At 53.7% G+C, this 19988-nt stretch overlaps 1 protein-coding gene across 2 annotated transcripts in view; it reads right to left on the bottom strand.

Annotated features, from left to right (window-relative positions):
* Positions 1-19788, bottom strand: part of ZNF385C (zinc finger protein 385C) — a 153612-nt gene extending 133824 nt beyond the window's left edge. For both annotated transcript variants that reach the window (XM_030541398.1, XM_030541399.1), the window contains exon 1: positions 19707-19788. The gene's annotated coding sequence lies outside the window, so the exon portion shown is untranslated. The remainder of the gene's footprint in view (positions 1-19706) is intronic.
* Positions 19789-19988: the final 200 nt, after the last annotated feature.

The raw sequence follows: 19988 nt of genomic DNA, 5'->3' as shown, positions 1-19988 counted from the left end.
ATGTGGTCAAAGGCCAAGCTAAGCGTGTGGGACTTTACTTCTGTTTTATAACCATAAATGAAGGAAACGTGCGTTTGGCAAAGATGCGCTGTCCTGTGCATGGAATGTCTGTTCCGGGATCACTGATTAGCTCCATTATTTCCTCTGGTGACTTGTTACGAGGCAGGAGAACCCAGGTCTTGCCTGACTACTGACAGATCCTGGAAACAACCCACAAATCTCTCTTGCACCAGCATGGGGGAAAGCAAGAGCCAATGAATGTGCAGAGAGTTTGACAGTTAGTCCAAACAGATTCAGCTGCAAACATTAGCACAGCATAAAAAGTCAGAATCGGAAAGATGGAGAAGAGAAAGATTCATCATCTGGCTGTTGTTTCCTTTGAACTCTGCCATGCAGACTGCAGACAGGGAGATGCACGGGACAGGACTTTTAGGGCAGGCGTCACAAGATCCTTGCAAGATTGTGTATATGAGCACAAAGGACAGAGCAGAGCAAACTGCTGCACCCTGAACAGCCTTGGTTAACTTCAGGACGTTCACAGTGCTCCCATGCTGAGGGGTTCAAAGAAGAGCATGCTGCACTGTGCCAGCCCACTCTGCACCAGGCAGTGTGTTTACATTTGGGGATTGCACTGGCAGCTAGACGGGTGCAAAAATCCCCGATGCCAACCATGCCTCAGTCACGGAGTCTTCGTAAACCCCTCCCAAGCATCTTAACACCCTCAGAAGAAGGTGGTAAAAGTCGCTGTTGCCTGGCTTCAGCGCAGCATCTTTCCCCCAGAAATCCAGGGCATCTGCTTCAGTCTTGTTCATCTCGGCCGTGGCCAGCCAACTCCCCACAGAAAACCTGTCCCCAAATCAGGCTTGCTAGCAGTCAAGAGTGAGCCTGCCACACGTGAGACCAGATGGACGAGAAGGAGACTCTCTCGCTGTCTCTGTAGCAGGAAAGATGTTCCCTGACTGCACCGGATTTGTCAGCTGGGCGGAAATGAAATAGAACCAGCCAGTGTTACTTCTTCCTTGGCTTTTTTCCCTACACTCAGAATCAATTGCTGAGGGCTCCAGCAGATGAGGAGCGTAAGAAATGTGCCCTGAACTGGTCACAGTAACACCTTTCCATGCAGCCAGCCTAGAGCGGGACCACGCTGCTGTGGTCTCTCTCCATACTTAGGGCTAGGCAGGAAAGGAGGCCACAGTTGGAGGTTAAGATCCTGGGGAGTCAGTCCCGGCTCTGCTATAATGACCTGGGGCAAGTCCCTACATCCACACTGCATGAAAACACCCCGTGGAATGAGAGTCAGAGCCCAGGCGGCACTAAAACCAGCACTGTGGATGTTCCCACCCGGACTCTGAAAGCCCTGGGTGGGAATGAACACCTGGCGATTTTTCACGCCATTGCATGGACCTGTGGGCGCAGACCCTGGCTCGGAGACTTGCTGCCACAGAACAGGGGTTGGGTTTTTTGCAGCATAGATGGACCCAAGCCCCAGTTCACCAAAGCACCTAAACACAAGCTTGACTCAGTTGGGCTCAGCACACGCTTAAATGCTTTCCTGACCTTGTTATACCAATTATATTAGACCAGTAAAAACCAGCAGGATCTTATTAAAGGGGACAAGGCAAAGATGCCACATTTATTATGATAATTTATGACTAATAACTAATATCTTAATTCTTATACACACACATTATACCTAATACCTATACACACACACACACACACACACTATACCTAATACCTATACACACATTCACACACACACACCCACATTCATCAGGTGTTCTGCAGCTGCTGCATAGTTACCAGTCCTGAAGATAGCTTAAGTTCATGGCTTGATTTTGCAGCTTGGGTTCGTAGCTTGTGGCAGCTAACTGGCCAGGAAAGCTGGGCACAAGGCTGAGCTGGGTCTCTGTTGGGCAGGCACCGATGTTCTTCCATGTTGGCAGCAGAATGTTACCCAGAGTCTCTCATCTCACCCTTCTTTTTTATAGGCTTTTAGTTTGGATTCAAAGTCTATAGGTCTTGCTGTGTCAGGCTGTCTCTGGGTTTAGATTGATCACCCATCAATTGCAGGCGTGACTTTCAGCCTTGGACCTGGCTTTGATCTTCCTTCTGTTGTCCTTTTCTTTTTAGGGTGGATGCTTCTTACTTTGTTTAGGGCTGTTGTCTAGGTCTTCAGCCGTTGGTATTTGAACTTTATCTCATCAGGACAGGCTGGGGCTGGAGGTTGATTCCATCATTCATACATACCTCATTCACACATCTAAACTAAACTAATAAGATTACAGCAGGGTTTGCAAAAATGAAGGTTGGAGGAAGCTTTTACAAAATGGAGTGAGTGTTTTAAAATGGGGTTTGAATTACAATATGGAACAGAAGAAGTTACAGTGTAGGCAAGCGTAGTGAATGGTGAACAGAAGTTACATTAATAAAGTGAACAATTGAAAACAATTTCATTTATCAGTTCTACAACCTGGGGCCTCAAATTCTCTGTTTCAGGTGCTCAACAGGCCCCTGTCACCACAGCATCTGGGCACCTCACAACCCCTTGCAGGACAGGCTATTATCCACGGCAGAAACCGAGCACAGAATAACCCAAGAGCCTGCCGGAAAGCCATTGCTCCACTGATCACCCAAGCACGCCAGATCATTGCATGCAGATGTAATTTAGGGCCCCACAGGAATCGGCAGTATTCCCCTCAGACAGGAGCACAGCACGTGGCAGACACGCTTCTGGGAAGAACGGTCGGGCCACCGTCTACGCGGCCGGGGGCAATCGATCCTGGGGATTCTGTTGGAAGAATCCTTTGATTGCTGTAATGTTTTTACAGTTGATGGCATCAGGCAGCTCCCACTGTCTGTGCCATCGCCTCTCAAAATAGATTAGAGGCGTGCAACCTGATGCAGCCACTGTGCATGCTTTGGCCGCACTGCTCCTTCAAGCCTCTTCCCAGTCGCTACAAACAGGTTTGAAAATCCCCCTGAAATTAAATCCTGACACTGCTTGGGAGGTGGCAGGGCCCCCTCCTCTGCACGCCGAGTTGGCTCTGGTCAGTATAATAAAGCCTGACCTTCACGGCGACCCACGCATGAATCCATAAATCATGAGCCTGACACTAAAACACATGACACAAGATTTTTTAAGTTCTAGGAATCTGCTCTTCTCAGTGTCCCATTCACAGTAATCCCCACATAATCTCTTTAGCAGCCCTCCCCGTTAGCCTGGCCACTTAGCGCCACATTTTCACCAGGGCTCGGCACATCTGGAGACTCTCCATAGGTGGCACAATGGCTGTGGCTGTGAGGCCATATCCTACAAGGGGCTGAGTTCTCCTGCGTAACTCCAGCCGCTGGGAGCCTCCATCGCCTAACACGGACAACTTGGTCAGGTTTAAAGCCTACAGAATCACCCCCATAAGGAAGGTTGCTTTGTAAGAACAAACCCGCAGAGGAGACCAGGCAAAACTGTCTGCAGAACATATTACAGAACCTTCCTCTTTGAAAAACCTTTCCGCCATAAAATATTCCCCACAAAAACACCCCATTCTAACCCACATCTCAACCCTGAGCCCCCTGGATCCCAGCCCCGACACTGCTTCTACCGCTGAATCCCCCTTTCACCCTGAACCCCTATCCTGATGTCCCTTCTGCCTCCCAAAAAAACCTACCCTACACAGAAGTCTTACCCTGAAAAAGGAGACATGCCAGAGACTCCATGAAGTCCACTAGGGACTTTGCTATTGTTACTGATTTTACACTGGAAGACCAGACACTATGGTGACGGGCGGCACTATAAAACCTCAACATAGATAACGGTACTCGGTGAACACAAGCATCCATTAGTCATTGTCCTTTCAGTCTTCTACAACCTGGGGCACAACTCCCATCGCACTCAGGGCCGGATCTCAGTTCCTTGACATTAGCTATTTGGATAGCCTTCACCTTCGCCCCCTTCCACTAGTGTTACTCCAGATTTACCCTGGATCAGAATCAGGCCCAAGGTCAACAACTTTGGAAGCGGCCAATGATTTGTGGGTGCTAATGGAGCCTGTTGCCCCCGCAGTTCCCATTAGCTTCAGCACCTCTGAATAGCAGGCCCCAGGCACCCAGCACCTCTGGGTGCTTTGGGAATTGTTTGGGCCACGGCATGAACAGCCTCAGCCCCTGAGCAGGCCCAAGGCAGTGGTGCCATTTATGATAAATTACTCGCAGGAGACACAGGAGCAGTGGCACATGCTCCCAAAGAGCTGCACTTCTTTCCAATTAAGTTACAGAACAGCTTCCATTAAAATACAGCAAAACAACCCTGGAATCCATGTCAATAACCTGCATCCTTAGTGAACCTGCCAGGACTATTTTCCTCTCAAGAAAATACAGGCTAACATATGCCTCAAGGAATCAAATTTAGACTGATAAAGCGTTGGATGCGCTGAGCGCTCTCTCTCTCTCTGGGCTCTGAAGATGACATCAGTATATTCCTGGATTCTGTGTTTGCCGGAATCAGAGTGAGATTATCACATTAAACTTTAAAAGTCTCACTTCAAAAGGAGTGCCAACAAATACGCTTTGCTAAATGAGGCCCAGACGAAGCTATATTTTTGTGCTGTACCCATTTAAAGAGAGGCAAAGCCAAGCCCAGAGCATTCCCATATGAACAGGTCATACTGTCACGGAGTGTGGAGAGTCCAGTCCTGCACCCCTCTTCCTGGGACCCACAGTGACTCTTAGCCAGCCAGTAAAACAGAAGATTATTTGGACAACAGGAACACAGGTTACAGCAGGGCTTGCAGGCACAGTCAGGACCCCTCCATCGAGTCCTTCTGGGCTTTCAGGGTGCTTGGATCCTAGCTAGGATACCCTGAATTCCGCCCATCCAGCCCCAAGCCCAAACTCAAACTGCCTCCCTCCTGCCACTCCCTTCCTTTGTTCCCCTTCCCGGGCAAAGGTGTTGACCTTTCCCCTCCCTTACCTAGCTCAGGTTACAGGCCCTGGCATCGTCCATCCCCTAAAGTCCTCCCCTGCTCTCCCACTCCCCACACAGACAGCCCCTACTGCATCACACATATGGCTTCTATTGTCTAGCTAGCCAAAAAAACCCAAACCCAACATTTACTAGAAATAACACTGTCTCTGAAGCGCAGTGACACACCTGTTAACCACAAGACACTGCTCTCTGCCACCTGTGAGTCCATGAAAGCGGGGACAGGGCAGTGTGCACTGTACTGACTTCTCAGCCCACACAAACTCGAGTGCCACATTTGAAACACTTCTACGATTTCCACCGCGTGTGTCACTTGTAACTGTAGACAAGGGTCAGCATCCCTTGGAAACAGGCAGCCGTTACCAACTAAGGGCTGCTGGCTCCGAAAAGCAATGCTATCAACCATTCACCGCCCATGGACTCTCCAATAATACAATGGTGACCCAATCGACAGAGCAGCAGCAGCTCCCCTAGCCGTGCAAACTGCTGAGGCTGGGGCCACGATAGGCGCCAGGGCCTCAGGATCCTTGCTCGTAACAGGAATGGTGAGCAGGATCACTGGAAGGAATCCAGGGCCAGGCGTATGCTCGCAGGGGGACATTTTTAGGAATTAACTTGTTGCTATTGTGCCTTCCCCAAATGTGACTTTATAACTGTTAAGCACGTGAGAAGTTCCACAGACTAACCCAGGGGTGGGAAAACTACGGCCTGCGGGCTGGATCTGGCCCATCAGAGCTTTGGATCCGGCCCGTGGGATTGCCCCCCATGGCACCGTGGGCCCCACACTGCTCTCAGCAGCAGCCAGTTCCACGTCCCTGCAGCTCCCAGGCGGGATGGGGGGCAGGGCAGAGGGCTCCGTTCATTGCCCTTGCCTCCAGGCACCGCCCCCCACGGCTCCCATTGGCCGGGAACGGGAAACCGCAGATAATGGGAGATTCGGGGGAGGTACCTGGAGGGGCAGCAAGGACAGCGCATGTGGAGCCCTCCCCCACCCCAGGGGATGCAGCGCTTCCAGGAGCATCGCGGGGGCCAGGGCCAGGGCCAGATGCAGGGAGTTTGCCCTGGCTCTGGTGCACGCCGCTGCTACCCTGGGCGATGCTTTAGGTAACCTGTGCCCAGAGCCGGCTCTAGGGTTTTTGCCTCCCCAAGCAGCAAAAAACCCCCAAACCCCAGGGTCGCCATCAGCTCTACCGCCACCACTCCAGTCTTCGGTGGCAATTCGGCAGCTGGTCCTTCTCTCCATTATTTAGACTTGCTTTCTGATTCTGAACCTTTAGGGTTCGTGTTTCCAAGCTTTTCCTTATAACCATGAGGTCTAGAAACTTACAAACACTAAAGCTGAGTGTGTCCTGTTATCACATGACTCCAGGAGCTCCAGCTTCAAGGAAAACACCAAACACCCTGAACCGTCCAATAAAACAGTGAGAGTGGGTGATACTGCTTATGCCCGTGTGGATTCCTAGGCAGATCGGAGACTGTAACTGACGTAGCAGCTGGAGACACTTTAGTGCCTCTCAGCACAAATTCTCCCTTCAGCAAATCGCCAGCTACACTAATGCTTCCCTCAGTGAGGCAAAGGAGGGTTAAATACAACTAATTCCCCCTCTCCTCCCACAAGATGGAAAGCAGAATCAAACTGACAAATAGTAACCCTTTCTCTGCCGAAGTCACAACTGCCATGAGCAAAATGCATCAAATATGGGCTTAAAGAGCTTAACAGTCTGGGGGGAGAGAAAAATAACATCAAACACGTATTTTAAAAACAGATTTTTGATCGTTTCTACACTAAATGGCTAATCTTTTTTTACACTCATTTTCACAATTATTTTGTATCAGCTGCTTCTAGAATCCGACTGAAATGGGTTGCTTAACTTCTAAAAACAAGTTTGACCAAATCTGATACAAAATATTTTCATGCATTTTCTTTAACTTGTTTTGAAGTTGTAGAGATTTAGCTCCACCCTTAAGGATGGGGCAGGATTTCCTACATTAGCTGCGGTAAACACAATAAACAGTGTCCAGTGAGCAAGATCATCACAATAAACAACACATATTAAGGGCCTAATTCAGGAAGCTCTTACGCAGATGCTTTACTTAAACCAGGTGCCTAATCCCACCAATTTCAACGGGAATGAAACACCCACCTAAATGCCTTCCCGGTGTTGCCAACTCTCACGATGTTATTAACGCACCTCGCGATAGTTGGTGGTTTTGCCTTAAGGCCCCAGCTCCTGGAGACAAGTGATGACGTGAGAATCTCAGCTCCCGTTTACAAAAAAGCGTAAAGGCCAGCGCCTCAGCGGGTGTCACTTCTTGTGGAACTAGGACAATTTACACCTGCAGAGGATCTGGCCCTATGTTTTCAGCCCATGTGGCTTTTGCTGCAGTCACGCTGTTCACCCTGCTTGTTTGTCAAAGCCCTACCCGCATCCTGTATCTGTCTCGTCTGTTTATCCCGCCGCTCCCTGTCCGTAGCTTTCAGTTTCCTCGGCTTATACTGAGATTGTTAGCTAGTTGGGACAGGGGCTGCCTTTTCATTCTGCTTGTACAGCACCTAGCGCATGGGGGGTCCTGGTCCATGACTGGCTCCAGGGCACTACAATAATACCAATAACGGTTGCACAGAAATGCATGAGAAATCTGACTCTAGCTCAAAAGCCAGATGACAAATAAAAAGAATCTCACATTTGCCAGGTTTCTTGAAATCTCATCGTTTTGAAGACAATCTCATGACTCGGGAGTGAGGGGGAGGCTGACTCGTGATTTCTGAACACACAGGGTCGGTGACACTGCTTCCTTGGATCAGGGCCCAGGGTGGTAAGTTTCTCCTTTGTAAGGATGTCCTAGAGGCTTTCCCTGACAACATCCTTTTCAGAAAAGGATGTTCATATGAATGAAAGAAAATAAACTGGTGAAGCAATTTGCTTCCAGACCCTTGTGACAATGCTTCCCACTAGCCCTTTACTTCAGCCTTTGTGAGCTACCGCTCAGCGCTCCATGCTGGGCAGCGCATAATCTTTGTGTTTGCAGATGATTTGCTGGCTGGCTGGCAAGCCTGCCTGCTAATCCTGGGAGCAGTCATTTTTCCCCAGGATGGTACAAAGAGCGAGTGGAAGAAATAATTCATTTCGTCTGAGCTGTGCAACGGACACGTTGTCATAATACAAACAGAAGCCTCAACCCAACGTGATCAAAGAGCCACTCCATTCAGCGGGGGGAAAAATGAGCTAAATCAAAGTCTTTGCTTATCTTTCCTTCTGAGAGAAACTTGTGAAAAATGCTTCCTGCAAGGCAATTAGTAACCAGCATCTGAGCTACTTACTGTGCGGGCACCAGTCTCTCCCTGGGTTTGTTACTATCTTTATCGCAGTGCTATAAATGCAAGCAGGTGGCACCAGAGCTTAGAGTGCCCTCAAAAGAGAGCCAGCTCCGTCCTCACTCAATCAAGGAATTTAATTACTTTGGATCAAGCTTTTTTGTTGTGCAGGCAGGTTGTCTGAATCCATTCAGGAGGCTGGTGCGGCCTTTGAGGGGCTGAGGGACCAAATTAAAACGCTGCGTGGACCGGAGCGCTGTTTCCGTCTCCTGAATGCGAGGGGCCAGTCTCGTCCGGCTCAGAGCAAGGTGGAAAAGCTCTGCAGTTACGAGCTAACCCACCTCCCCAGCGCCATCAGTTAGAGTTTGGATCTGCGGCAGAACAAACTGGGGGCTCTCCTTGGCCAGATGGGCCACCCCCTCGCACAGGAGGCTGTTCGGAGAAGGGCAGGGCCTCTAGGGAACGAATAAACTGGACGATGCAGGAAGCTGACATCCGGTGCGTTGTTTAGCTGCTAGCCTAGCAAGGGGCCAGGGTTTTCGTCAGCGTGACAGAATGAGTTTACTGGGAGAGGAGCTGACAGAGAATTTAGGATCTTCCGTACTTGCTCTTCCAGCAGACAGCTCCACAATCAGAGACCCCCCCTCCTCTCCCTTCCCACCCCTGCTAAACAGACACAAAAGGCTGAAAACCCCAGGCCCTCCTCCACAGGCACCGGGTGTCACAATGGCCCAGCTGGGATCCCGCGGGCAGAAAACACGTGCGAGAGCCAGCACTTGAGTGCGGGATGAGAGTGCCCGGGTTGGGCTGTCTGCAGATCTGTTCCCAGCCCCTAGGAGCAGCAGGCGGGAGAGGTTATGGTTTGTATCGGGACAATGCCAGGAGGCTGCTCTCCAGATCAGGGCCCCATTGTGCGAGGTACCGTACATGGTTAGAGTCAGTCCTTGCCCTCAAGAGCGCTTACGAGCGACACAAGGCAAAAGGAGTGGGGGAAGGGAAAGGGGAGGTCAGCCCCACAGGTGATACCCCCGGGACGAGGTATCAAACCACATCCATGGCTGTCCCCTCCAGCCCGTTGTTTATCTGTGATGTGCCACCGGCAAGGTGCCAAGCTCTTTATAAACCAATCGGATAGACATCGAGATCCAACTGGCTGAACTGGGCAGCAGGATATTCATCAGCTTTAGAAGACCAAAAAGCGGCAACAAATCTTCACCCCTCCCAGCCGGACGGGCCATTGGCTCATGAAGTCCACGACCAGAAGGAATCAACATGAGAGTAGGGGCTGGTGCCTAACAGAGGTCAGAGAATTCCACACTCTGCCAGACTCCCCGTGTGATCTGGTGCAGGTCCCTGAGGTCTGGAATCGGGGAATGGCTTTAATCACACGTTTGCATGCTTTCCTGAACCCAGTTCTTCATCTCTCTGTTCCGCAGTTCCCCACTTTTACAGATGAGGATAATAAAACCTCTTTCTCGCGTCCTTTTGTCTGCCTTGTTGATTGCAAACTCTCTGGGGCAGACACTGTCTCTTGCTCTGAGTCTATGGACCTATTACAGGAAGGGTGGGGAAGGTCTGTGGCCTGCCATGTGCAGGAGGTCAGACTAAATGATCACAATGGTCCCTTCTAGTCTTGAAGTCTATAAGCCTGGGCATGGAAAACAAGGGGAGGGATAGCTCAGCGGTTTGAGCATTGGCCTGCTAAACCCATGGTTGTGAGGTCAGTCCTTGAGGGGGCCAGTTTGGGATCTGGGGCAAAAGCAGTTCTTGGTCCTGCTAGTGAAGGCAGAGGGCTGGACTCGATGACCTTTCAGGGTCCCTTCCAGTTCTGTGAGATAGATATATCTCCATATGTTAAAACTGTGTTGAAATTACAAGCTAGCACCATAATTTGTAGAGTTGTGATTGCAGACTCTGTAGGGAAACATGATCAGTTACAGCCTAGAAGGTGGGGAGAGTTGTGCCTCTCTGCTTTAGGGAGCAGCCTGCTTCGTCTCGCTCTGTTTTAGGGTTTTCCATTACTCTTCTGAAGTCTGACAAATAAAGTCATTACATTGCCTCCTTCCAGCTAGTGTGGTTATGGGTTTTCACAACTTTACAGCACGTATGCTGTGAGCGTAACATGCAGCACCTACCACAACCTGGCACTGATCTGCACAGGGCCTCTAGCTATGCTACCTGTCGTACAACAACAACAACAAAGCATTATTCAAGAGACCACCCCTGAAACATGGCCCTAGAAACTCTGATGCAAACATCTTTGGAAAAACAGACTCTGCTTTCCCCTGCAGGTCTGTTTCATGCAAATCAATCGCAGGAAACATTCTGCAGCCTAGAGACAAGGTTTGATTTATAAATGTGCCCCCCGGGGAGGTTACTGCTGGCTTCTTACTTGCTTTCTGGTGCAGTAAATATTCCAGCAATGGACTAATTAAACTCCACCCGCTGCTTTTATCTTCCACAACCTGGGAACCTCAGAGTCACCTGAACGACTCTGAGGGCTTGTCTACATCAGAAAGTTGCAGCGCTGGTGAGGGAGTTACAGCGCTGCAACTTTGAAGGTGTACACATCTGCAGGGCATCACCAGCGCTGCAACTCCCTGTTTGCAGCGCTGGCCGTACTCCCGTTTTGTCTCGGGTGTAGAGGATCCAGCGCTGGTGATCCAGCGCTGGTAATCCAATGTAGACAGTTACCAGCGCTTTTCTTGACCTCCGTGGAAGGAGGAAGCCTCTGGTAATCAAGCTGGTTTCCTTTCCCGGTTTGCTCTCTCGGTCCCGGAGCCACCCAGCAAACCGCAGGGAAGGAGACCTGCTTGCTCGGGGTTCCGGGACCGAGAGAGCAAACCGGGAACGCCGCGGTTTGCTCTCTCGGTCCCGGAACCCCGAGCAAGCAGGTCTCCTTCCCTGCGGTTTGCTGGGTGGCTCCGGGAAAGCGAGAGCAAACCGCGGCGTTCCCGGTTTGCTCTCTCGGTCCCGGAACCCCGAGCAAGCAGGTCTCCTTCCCTGCGGTTTGCTGGCTGGCTCCGGGACCGAGAGAGCAAACCGCGGCGTTCCCGGTTTGCTCTCTCGGTCCCGGAACCCCGAGCAAGCAGGTCTCCTTCCCTGCGGTTTGCTGGGTGGCTCCGGGACCGAGAGAGCAAACCGCGGCGTTCCCGGTTTGCTCTCTCGGTCCCGGAACCCCGAGCAAGCAGGTCTCCTTCCCTGCGGTTTGCTGGCTGGCTCCGGGACCGAGAGAGCAAACCGCGGCGTTCCCGGTTTGCTCTCTCGGTCCCGGAACCCCGAGCAAGCAGGTCTCCTTCCCTGCGGTTTGCTGGGTGGCTCCGGGACCGAGAGAGCAAACAGCGGGGAAGCTGGTTTCCTTTCCCGGTTTGCTCTCTCGTCCCGGAACCCCCCTTGAAGCCGCCCAACAGCGCTGCAGTGTGGCCACATCTAACACCACTTGCAGCGCTGGTTGCTGTAAGTGTGGCCACTCTGCAGCGCTGGCCCTATACAGCTGTACTAATACAGCTGTAACAACCAGCGCTGCAAAATTTTAGATGTAGACATGGCCTGAGCGCGAGAACTCTGCTGCTTCTGATACCTGGCACTGGCTGTCTTACGTACCCCATGCAGGCTGCTAATGTTCATTGGCTGGTGGCCAGGCCCCCCCCGGGGGGGGGGGATTTGTCTAAGCCAATGATGGTGTTTGTGCATATCTAGCGGAATTAAACCTTCCAGGCCATGATGGAATCCTTCAGGTGTCTGAGGGGCCGCGCGGCTGCAGAGAGCAAACCAAACAGGCATCTGCTCCCCAGCATGCCGCTCCCCCACGACCCCCGTCTGCTCCCGGACACAGCCCCCCCATCCCCTATGACCTCTGCCTGCTCTCCGGCACAGGCCCCCTCCACGAGCCCCGCCTGCTCCTGGACACAGCCCCCCCACGACCCCTGCCTGCTCCCTGGCACTGCCCCTCCCACGAGCCCCACCTGCTCCTGGATACAGCCCCCCCACGACCCCCACCTGCTCCCCGGTACTGCCCCCCCCAACCACTCCCTGCTCCCCGGCACAGCTCTCCCATAACTCCCCCGCTCCCCTGCACAATCTTCCCATAACCCCCGCCTGGCCCCCAGCACAGCCCCCCCAACCCCCACCTGCTCACTGACAGTGCATCCCAGAACCTGGGAACTTGGGAGTTTCCAGAGGGTTGTAACAAGGATTTGGAGGGGATGTGACTGGAGAGTCTGAAATTCTAAAAAGCGTTGAAAATCAATGATCGACTGCCCCTGTTCGCCCCAGGCCACTGGAGGTGACAAAGTACAGACCCCTAAAGTGGCTGTCAGGTAGAGAGGATGTGGAGTTCGGGGTTGGCGGGGGGAACGAGAATGGGAATATTTATTTAATGTCTAGAAAACGTGGTGCGTAGGCCAGCGCTGGCCCCCTGCCCTGGGATGCGTGTCACCCTCCGTCAGACAGCAGAGGGTGAAATGCTGCACCGCTTAACCCAGGGGTAGCCAACCGGGGGCTCTGGAGCCACACGTGGCTCTTCAGAAGTGAATATGTGGCTCCTTATATAGGCACCGACTCTGGGGCTGGATAGACAGGCGTCAACTTTCCTTTGTGCCGGGGGGGGGCGGCTCACTGCTCAACCCCTGTCTCTGCCACAGGCCCTGCCCCCACTCCACCCCTTCCTGTCCCCTCCCCTGAGCCTGCCGTGCCCTCGCTCCTCCCCCTCCCCGCACAGCCTCCTGCACCCCACGAAACAGCTGATCGGGAGGTTTGGGGTGGGAGGGGGAGGCGCTGATTGTCAGCTGCTGGTGGGTGGGAGGTGTTGGGAAGGAGCTGAGGGGGGGGCTGCTGGTGGGTGGGGGGTGCTGGGAGCTGGGGAGGAGCCAAGGGGCGGCTGCTGACTTGTTACTGTGGCTCTTTGGCAATGCACACTGGGAAATTCTGGCTTCTTCTCAGGCTAAGGTTGGCCACCCCGGCTTACGTCTCGCTGTGGCCTCGATTCCCCTCTCACACCCAGTGGCTCCTGGGGAACACCGAGCACCTCTTCACTGCTCCTGGGACCTTCTGATGTCACATCTATACAATCCCTCGGCCCCAACTGTCTGGCAAAATCACACAGCAGGAACGCTGCCCTTTGCCTCAATTCATTTCCAGCTCACTTGAAAAGCCAGCTGGTCTTTGTACTGCTAAGAAGCCATCACCAGTAGGCAGGAAATTAAACGGGGCAGATGAGAATTCATTGTGCACGTCTTTCAATGTCTCCTGGATGTGGGCTAATAAACGTAACATTGCTCTTCGGCTAGAGGATAAACCCCTACTCAGTAAAATTATCCTAGCCTGAATTAATCTCCTGTGTGTACTGTATTGTCTCAGCTTTCCCCATTACTTCCCAATCTCGTAGTTCTAACTCCCTTTGGGACTGGTGTTACCCAGCCCCTCTTGTCAGGGTAGTAACATCTAACTTGCTCGAAGAAGGAACAGCTACGCAGGTGGAAAAGCACGTGTATCCGAACGACACTGGAAAACCTGAGCTGGAGCAAGGCCAAAAGGAAGCAACCCAGGTGGCGGCTCCGATAGCCGGGTTTGGGCAGCGCTAGCTACGCTGTTTAACAAGCCATAGCAGTTCAGCTTTCCTGTCTGACAGGACCATATTCATGAAAAGCTGCTGGTCTCCCTGCCCCAGAAAACGTGGGACATTCGCTGCAAAAAGGCAGCATTGAGCACCCTCCCCGCCCGCTTCTCCCAGCCGCTTCCTGTCGCGCCAGACCAGGACCCTGCCATGCCGATCTGTAACTTAACGCAAACTGCAAACGCAGTCTCAGACTTCGGCAGGTTCCGGGAGAACACAGGACCTGGGAGCTATTACAGGAGGAGATTTGCTAAGAGTCAATCTACATTTTTTGCTCTGCTCAACTTCGTCCTGCTTATTAGTGTTTCCTACTTCCCATGACAGCTCTGTGGGCCCCGGACACAATCCCTCTCTCTGAGAAGCTGGCCTTGGTCGGCCCTGCCTGGGTCCACAGCCCCATACATGCCGTGCCCTGCTCAGCAGGTCGGTGCTGAAAGGCAGCGTGACTTAGTGAGCAGGAGATCTGGACTCAGTTCCCAGCTGAGTCACTTCTTCCCCTCTCAGTGCCTTGTTTCCTCTCCACCCTCTGCCTGCCTTGTGTGTTAAATGGTGAGCTCCATGGAGCAGGGCCTGTCTCTAGCATCTAGCACAATGGCACCTGGACCTTGCAGGACCTCCGAAGAGCCTTATTTGGGCACTGCATGCCAAGTCTCCATGCATAGTCTGTCAACCGGGCGCATTTCCAACACCACACGCCCCTCGTTTCCTCGCCTGCTGGCTGACGAGCCTTTAAGAGCCTGTCCAGTGAAAGCGTCTACAGACGTCTTGCCAACTCATTTGAACAGGTTCACTGAACAGCGAATGCCAAGCCTCACCAGCGAGTGCAATGCCACAGCCCACACCTCTTTGCATCTGGCCAGCGACCCAATGGCCAACCAGGTGCAACCGAGGCAGATTCCCCATGCTGCGGTGAGCTAGGGGTGGGTTCGAGGCATGTCGCCAAGCTGTTTGCAGGGCTAAATCAAGACGCAGTTACCAGCTGAGACAGTCCCACTGAACACTTGCAACGTGTCTCCAGAGGAGACAGGAAAACCTGCTGAGTAGGGCGGGGCCATGGCAGTTCTGTGCTGCTGGACGGCTTAGTTACACGCACGCTCCTGAGCGGACTGCCCCTGCCTGGAGACTCAGCCTCGTGTGGAGATCCACGCAGCTCCCCCCAGGGGGTCTGGCCAGGTTCAGAACCCCCAGAGCTCCTGGGTGAAGGAGGGGCTGATCTCAGTGCCTAAATCAGCACTCTGCTCTGCCAGTGCCTGTGTCAACAGAAGCAAATGTCCCGTCAACCTCAGCCAGTTCATGCCTTTGTCCTGAAACGCTGCAACGTTTCTGGGTCTGTGCAAATCCCAGGCAGCTTGCCTGGTTCCTCTGGGCTTTGTTGGGGGTTTCTGCTTTGCCTGGAGCCCTGCAAAGCCCAGCTGAACTGGGCTCAGCTCCCCTTGGTCACTGCGGGACACTAACACGCTGACGGGCAAGCAGGCCTTACCTCCGCCTTCCACCCCCAGCCCCAGTAATGAAAGAGGCGCCAGGGATCAAGCGGTTTTTTCACATTCATAACTGCTGCGGCAAGCCCAGAGGTGCCGGGCTCTGAACCGCCGGGCCCATGGGTGCTGGGGCTCTGAACCGCCAGGCCCATGGGTGCCGGGCTCTGAACCGCCAGGCCCAGAGGTGCTGGGGCTCTGAACCGCCAGGCCCAGAGGTGCTGGGGCTCTGAACCGCCAGGCCCATGGGTGCTGGGGCTCTGAACCGCCGGGCCCATGGGTGCTGGGGCTCTGAACTGCCGGGCCCATGGGTGCTGGGCTCTGAACCGCCGGGCCCATGGGTGCTGGGGCTCTGAACCACCGGGCCCATGGATGCTGGGGCTCTGAACCGCTGGGCCCAGAGGTGCTGGGCTCTGAACCGCCAGGCCCATGGGTGCTGGGGCTCTGAACTGCCGGGCCCAGAGGTGCCGTGGGGCTCTGAACCGCCGGGCCCTGGCACAAATTAAGTACTGCCCAGCCCTCCCCTGCCCACCACGTGTGATGTCTGGGATGTGACAGATGCTGGACTGTGCACGATTCAGACCAGAGGATGAGTGGAGAGAGTGGCTCACGCAGACACACCCAGATGCTCCCAATTAGTGGTAATGATGGAGAAAGGATATTCGGGGACACTCCATGCCCTCTGGGCACAACAGAGGAAATAGCCTTTCCAATATTCTGGCTGTAAACTGCCCATCAGGGGTTAGCCCCAGCTAAGTGCAGGATGTAGCGGCCGGGAGGCTGGGACAGCAAACAGATTATTGTCCATGCATTACATGTGACAGGCACCTGGAAATACAAGGGGATGGAGGTGAAGCAGCCAGAGCAGACCCCTGGCAGGTTGCTCACAAGCCCTGCTCCCTGTCCTGGGATGCACTATCACCAGACAGCACGGCCTGCCTGAGCCAAGGGTCTGCACCAGCTCATTAGCACCATGCCACTGGCACAGACAAGAATGGGTGCAGGCAGCCAAGAAACAATCATGCAAACTGCATCTGATGTGTGTGCTCCAGGCAGGAATCCCAGCTGGGAATCCCAGCGGCTGCCCAGCCCCAACGCCAGGTGCCTCGTGGTGAGAGGTCGCCACTCAGTCAGCTCCGGGCTGCAAACATTTTCACCAAACCGAGAGCTGCTGCAGTAGCTTGAAGGGGCATTTCCTGCTGTCTAAGCTGGGGGGAGACTGGAGGGGAGGAGTAATGTGAGGAGCCCCCGTTTCTGTTTTGACAGGGGAAGCACCTATGGAGCTGAAAGCTGATGGAGGTGCCGATCTGTGGCGCCTTGGCTCTGGCAGGGAGCTGAGCTCTGGAAGGGCGCATGGGAGCACACACACGGGAGGGAGACAGGCAGGCGGTGACACAGAGACACTCCTGAAGAGAGCCTCACGTCTAAGGAGCACTACACTCTACGGACCCCTATTCTCCCCACAAAGAGAGGCCATGCTGGACAGGGGCTGCCCATGGGCTCCTCTCCGCAGCGTGCCCAGGAGAGGGCCAAGCCCCTTGTGCTGGCCCGCGGCTACCAGCAGTTCAGCCTGGGCGGATGAGTGAGTGGCTGGACTGGCTGCAGCGCTGCCCCGAGTAGCCATGCCCAAGTGGCTGAATGGCACAGGTCACAGGCAGGAGGCCCCCAAAAGGCAGAAGTGGCTAATGGGGAGACGAAGGGCTGTCTGCAGTGCCAGGCGTGGGGGGCATGAAGGACGCTGTCATTAGGAAAACACCCGAAGGCCAGGCCGGAACACGCTGCAATGAGTCAGCCACACAAACAGGCTTCTGGCTCGCGTCAGCCCCATCCATGAGCTGTTCAGTTTGGCTGGGCTGCAAACGGTGCTGAAGAGGTATTTATAAAAGTCACAGTCCTGGGATGAACTGAACCTACTCTGCTCTGGTTTTTATACAATGCCCCATCCCTGGGGTTCCCAGGGGCCTATTCAGTGCTTGCCTCTGCCAGGAATTTTTCAGAAAACTTTTTACTACAGTAGCGACAAAATTCAATGAAAAACCAAAACGCTGTGTGTTTTCATGGAAAATTTTCTTCAAAATTTTTCATGTTTCCATCAAAACATAAAAAAAACAGTTTTCAGCCAGCAAAAGCAGGGTGGTTTGTTTTTTTTTCAGGGAGAGGAGGGAAGAGGGAAGCCTTCAAGAAAATCTGAGCATTTCATAGAAAATGGATATTGTCTGCAAAATTTCAATTTGGATGAAAGTCATTTTTCATCGAAGAACATTTCTAACAGAACATTCTGATCTGTTCTACATTTTACTTCCACTTACAAACAATAAAGCTTAAAATTATCAATCAAAAGGGACTTCTTGGGAGTAACTGGCCTTGATCGGGACTGTGTGAAAAGTGCACCAGAACCGCTTCGTGCTGCAGCATGATGTATCATAAACGCAGACACTGCCAATTCCAGGGACTACACCGCTAAGCTGCACTGCGGTTACCCTGGGAGCGTCTGCTCTTTCAGGTGGGTTACCAAGTTCTGAATGGAGCAGAGCCGTGAGGAACTCCCTGGGCCTTAAGCATCAGAATCAAGTGGCCATGAAGCAAGCTAAGGAACGCCTGGGAGGTGAATGAAATGTCTATATGGATGGCAGACATTATTAATACGTCACCTTTCCAAATGACCAGCAATCGCAGGATCTCAGAGCACTTTAAACACTCATTTACTAAAGCTCACGATACCTTTATGAAATGGTGTTGTCACTCCTGTGGGGAAACAGGCACAGAGAAGGAAGGAACTCACCCGGCATCACGCAGAGAATATTTGGCCAGAAGACAGGACAGAACCAAGGCGTCCTGACTCTTAGCTCCCTGGCTCTAGCCATCAGTGCATGGTCCTTTTACGGAGCTGGCAATAAAACCCAGAAGCTCGAACTCCCTGGCCTCTTACTGTAACCACACGACCTCCCTCCTCACCCAAGCATTACAAACAGCACCCAGAGAGTTTTTAACCAGACCCATCAAAAGCCCTCAGTGCCGTTCTGCTGTAGGAGGACATCCAACACTGACACCTCAAAATCTCCCGCCAAGCGGAATTCTGGTTTCCTCGCAGCCCCCAAACAGCGTGAGGAGAGGATCCCTCTACATTATCAGGCGCCGACTGGTCCTCGTCGGGGCTTTGTCCCCACTTGGTTTCCCTCCCACCTGCTCTAGCAGCCATCACAGTCTCATTCTCCGGTGAGCGCCCAGCGCCCGTGGTGGGGCCGCCCCTGCGCTCTCTCTGAGCCCAGGGTGGGTTTCATTCAGCCCCGACTCAAGCGATTTCTGTCATGATGCTCTCCCGCCTGCAGAGTGCTGGGTAAGCGGGTTCACTGAAAAGGGGTCTGGGGGGCCCATTAACAGTCTCAGCTGCTGCTGGTCATGGACACCTGAGCAATTCTCTCTCCTTCCTCCTCGGAGTGGGGAAGCAACTCCAGCAGCCCACAAGGGGCTCCCCTAGGGGAGAGGCAACTCATATCGCCCCTGTGCAGCCCCACAACGGGGAGGGGAGGGACTCTCCCATGGCCACAGCAGTGAGGCACTGGCAGGCTCGGGGAGCAGCCCAGGAGTCCTGCGTACCCCACTTCTCTGCCATTAGAACCCAGGAGTCCTGACCCCCCTCCCCCGGCCCTGCTCACTCCCCTCCCCCAGCCAGGATGAGAACCCAGGAGTCCTGACCCCCGCCCCCGGCCCTGCTCACTCCCCTCCCCCAGCCAGGATGAGAACCCAGGAGTCCTGACCCCCCTCCCCCAGCCCTGCTCACTCCCCTCCCCCAGCCAGGATGAGAACCCAGGAGTCCTGACCCCGCCCCCAGCCCTGCTCACTCCCCTCCCCCAGCCAGGACTAGAACCCAGGAGTCCTGACCCCCAGAGCCCCACTCACTCCCCTCCCAGAGCCAGGACTAAATCCCGAACAACGCGACTACGCGTCCCTCGCTCTAGCTGCTAGACCACGCAGCCCTCCCAGAGGCAGGAGGAGAACTGAGGAGCCCCGACGCCAGACAGACACCCCTGCCCCCACTTCTCCCCCCCAGAGGCCGAGCTCCTCTCCTTCAACAGGAAAAGGTTTGTCTAGAACTCGAGAACCTGCCTGCACCCTGCAGCCTCGCGGAGACACCTTCGGAACTGAATTATTCAAGTCACAGCAGCTCCTCGGCGGGGATCGGGGCCTCCCCGTGCTGGGCCCCCACCCCAAAGAGCCCGTGTCAAATGACAAGAGACAAGCGGACACGGATGGAGCGCGAGGGCTGGGCGTGCAGCACAGCAGCTGCCTCACCATCCCGCTCCTATTTAAGAACCGCACCTCGGCTCCTAACAGTGCCTCCTCCGGTGCCATGCACCAGCGCTCTTCGTTAAGGATCAGCGATCACTGGGCATCTCCAGCGGCAGTGGGTCGTGCACGGAGCCTGATGATCCATCTGGAGCTGCGGACGCAAGAGCAGCGCTTTATTTCCTTCAGGCACGTCAGTTTAACCCCATTAGAATTCAGGTTATGCGCCCTCGGCAGCACACTTAATGCCGGGTTAGAATCGGCTGGTGACTAAAGCAGCGGGTGAAATATTTGTGACTCAGTCGATAATTTTGC

The sequence above is a fragment of the Gopherus evgoodei genome, chromosome 23, assembly GCF_007399415.2.
Source record: "Gopherus evgoodei ecotype Sinaloan lineage chromosome 23, rGopEvg1_v1.p, whole genome shotgun sequence".
NCBI classification, from domain to species: Eukaryota; Metazoa; Chordata; order Testudines; family Testudinidae; genus Gopherus; species Gopherus evgoodei.
Note: the sequence above shows the minus strand (reverse complement) of the source record. Positions and strands in the feature narration are given on the sequence as shown.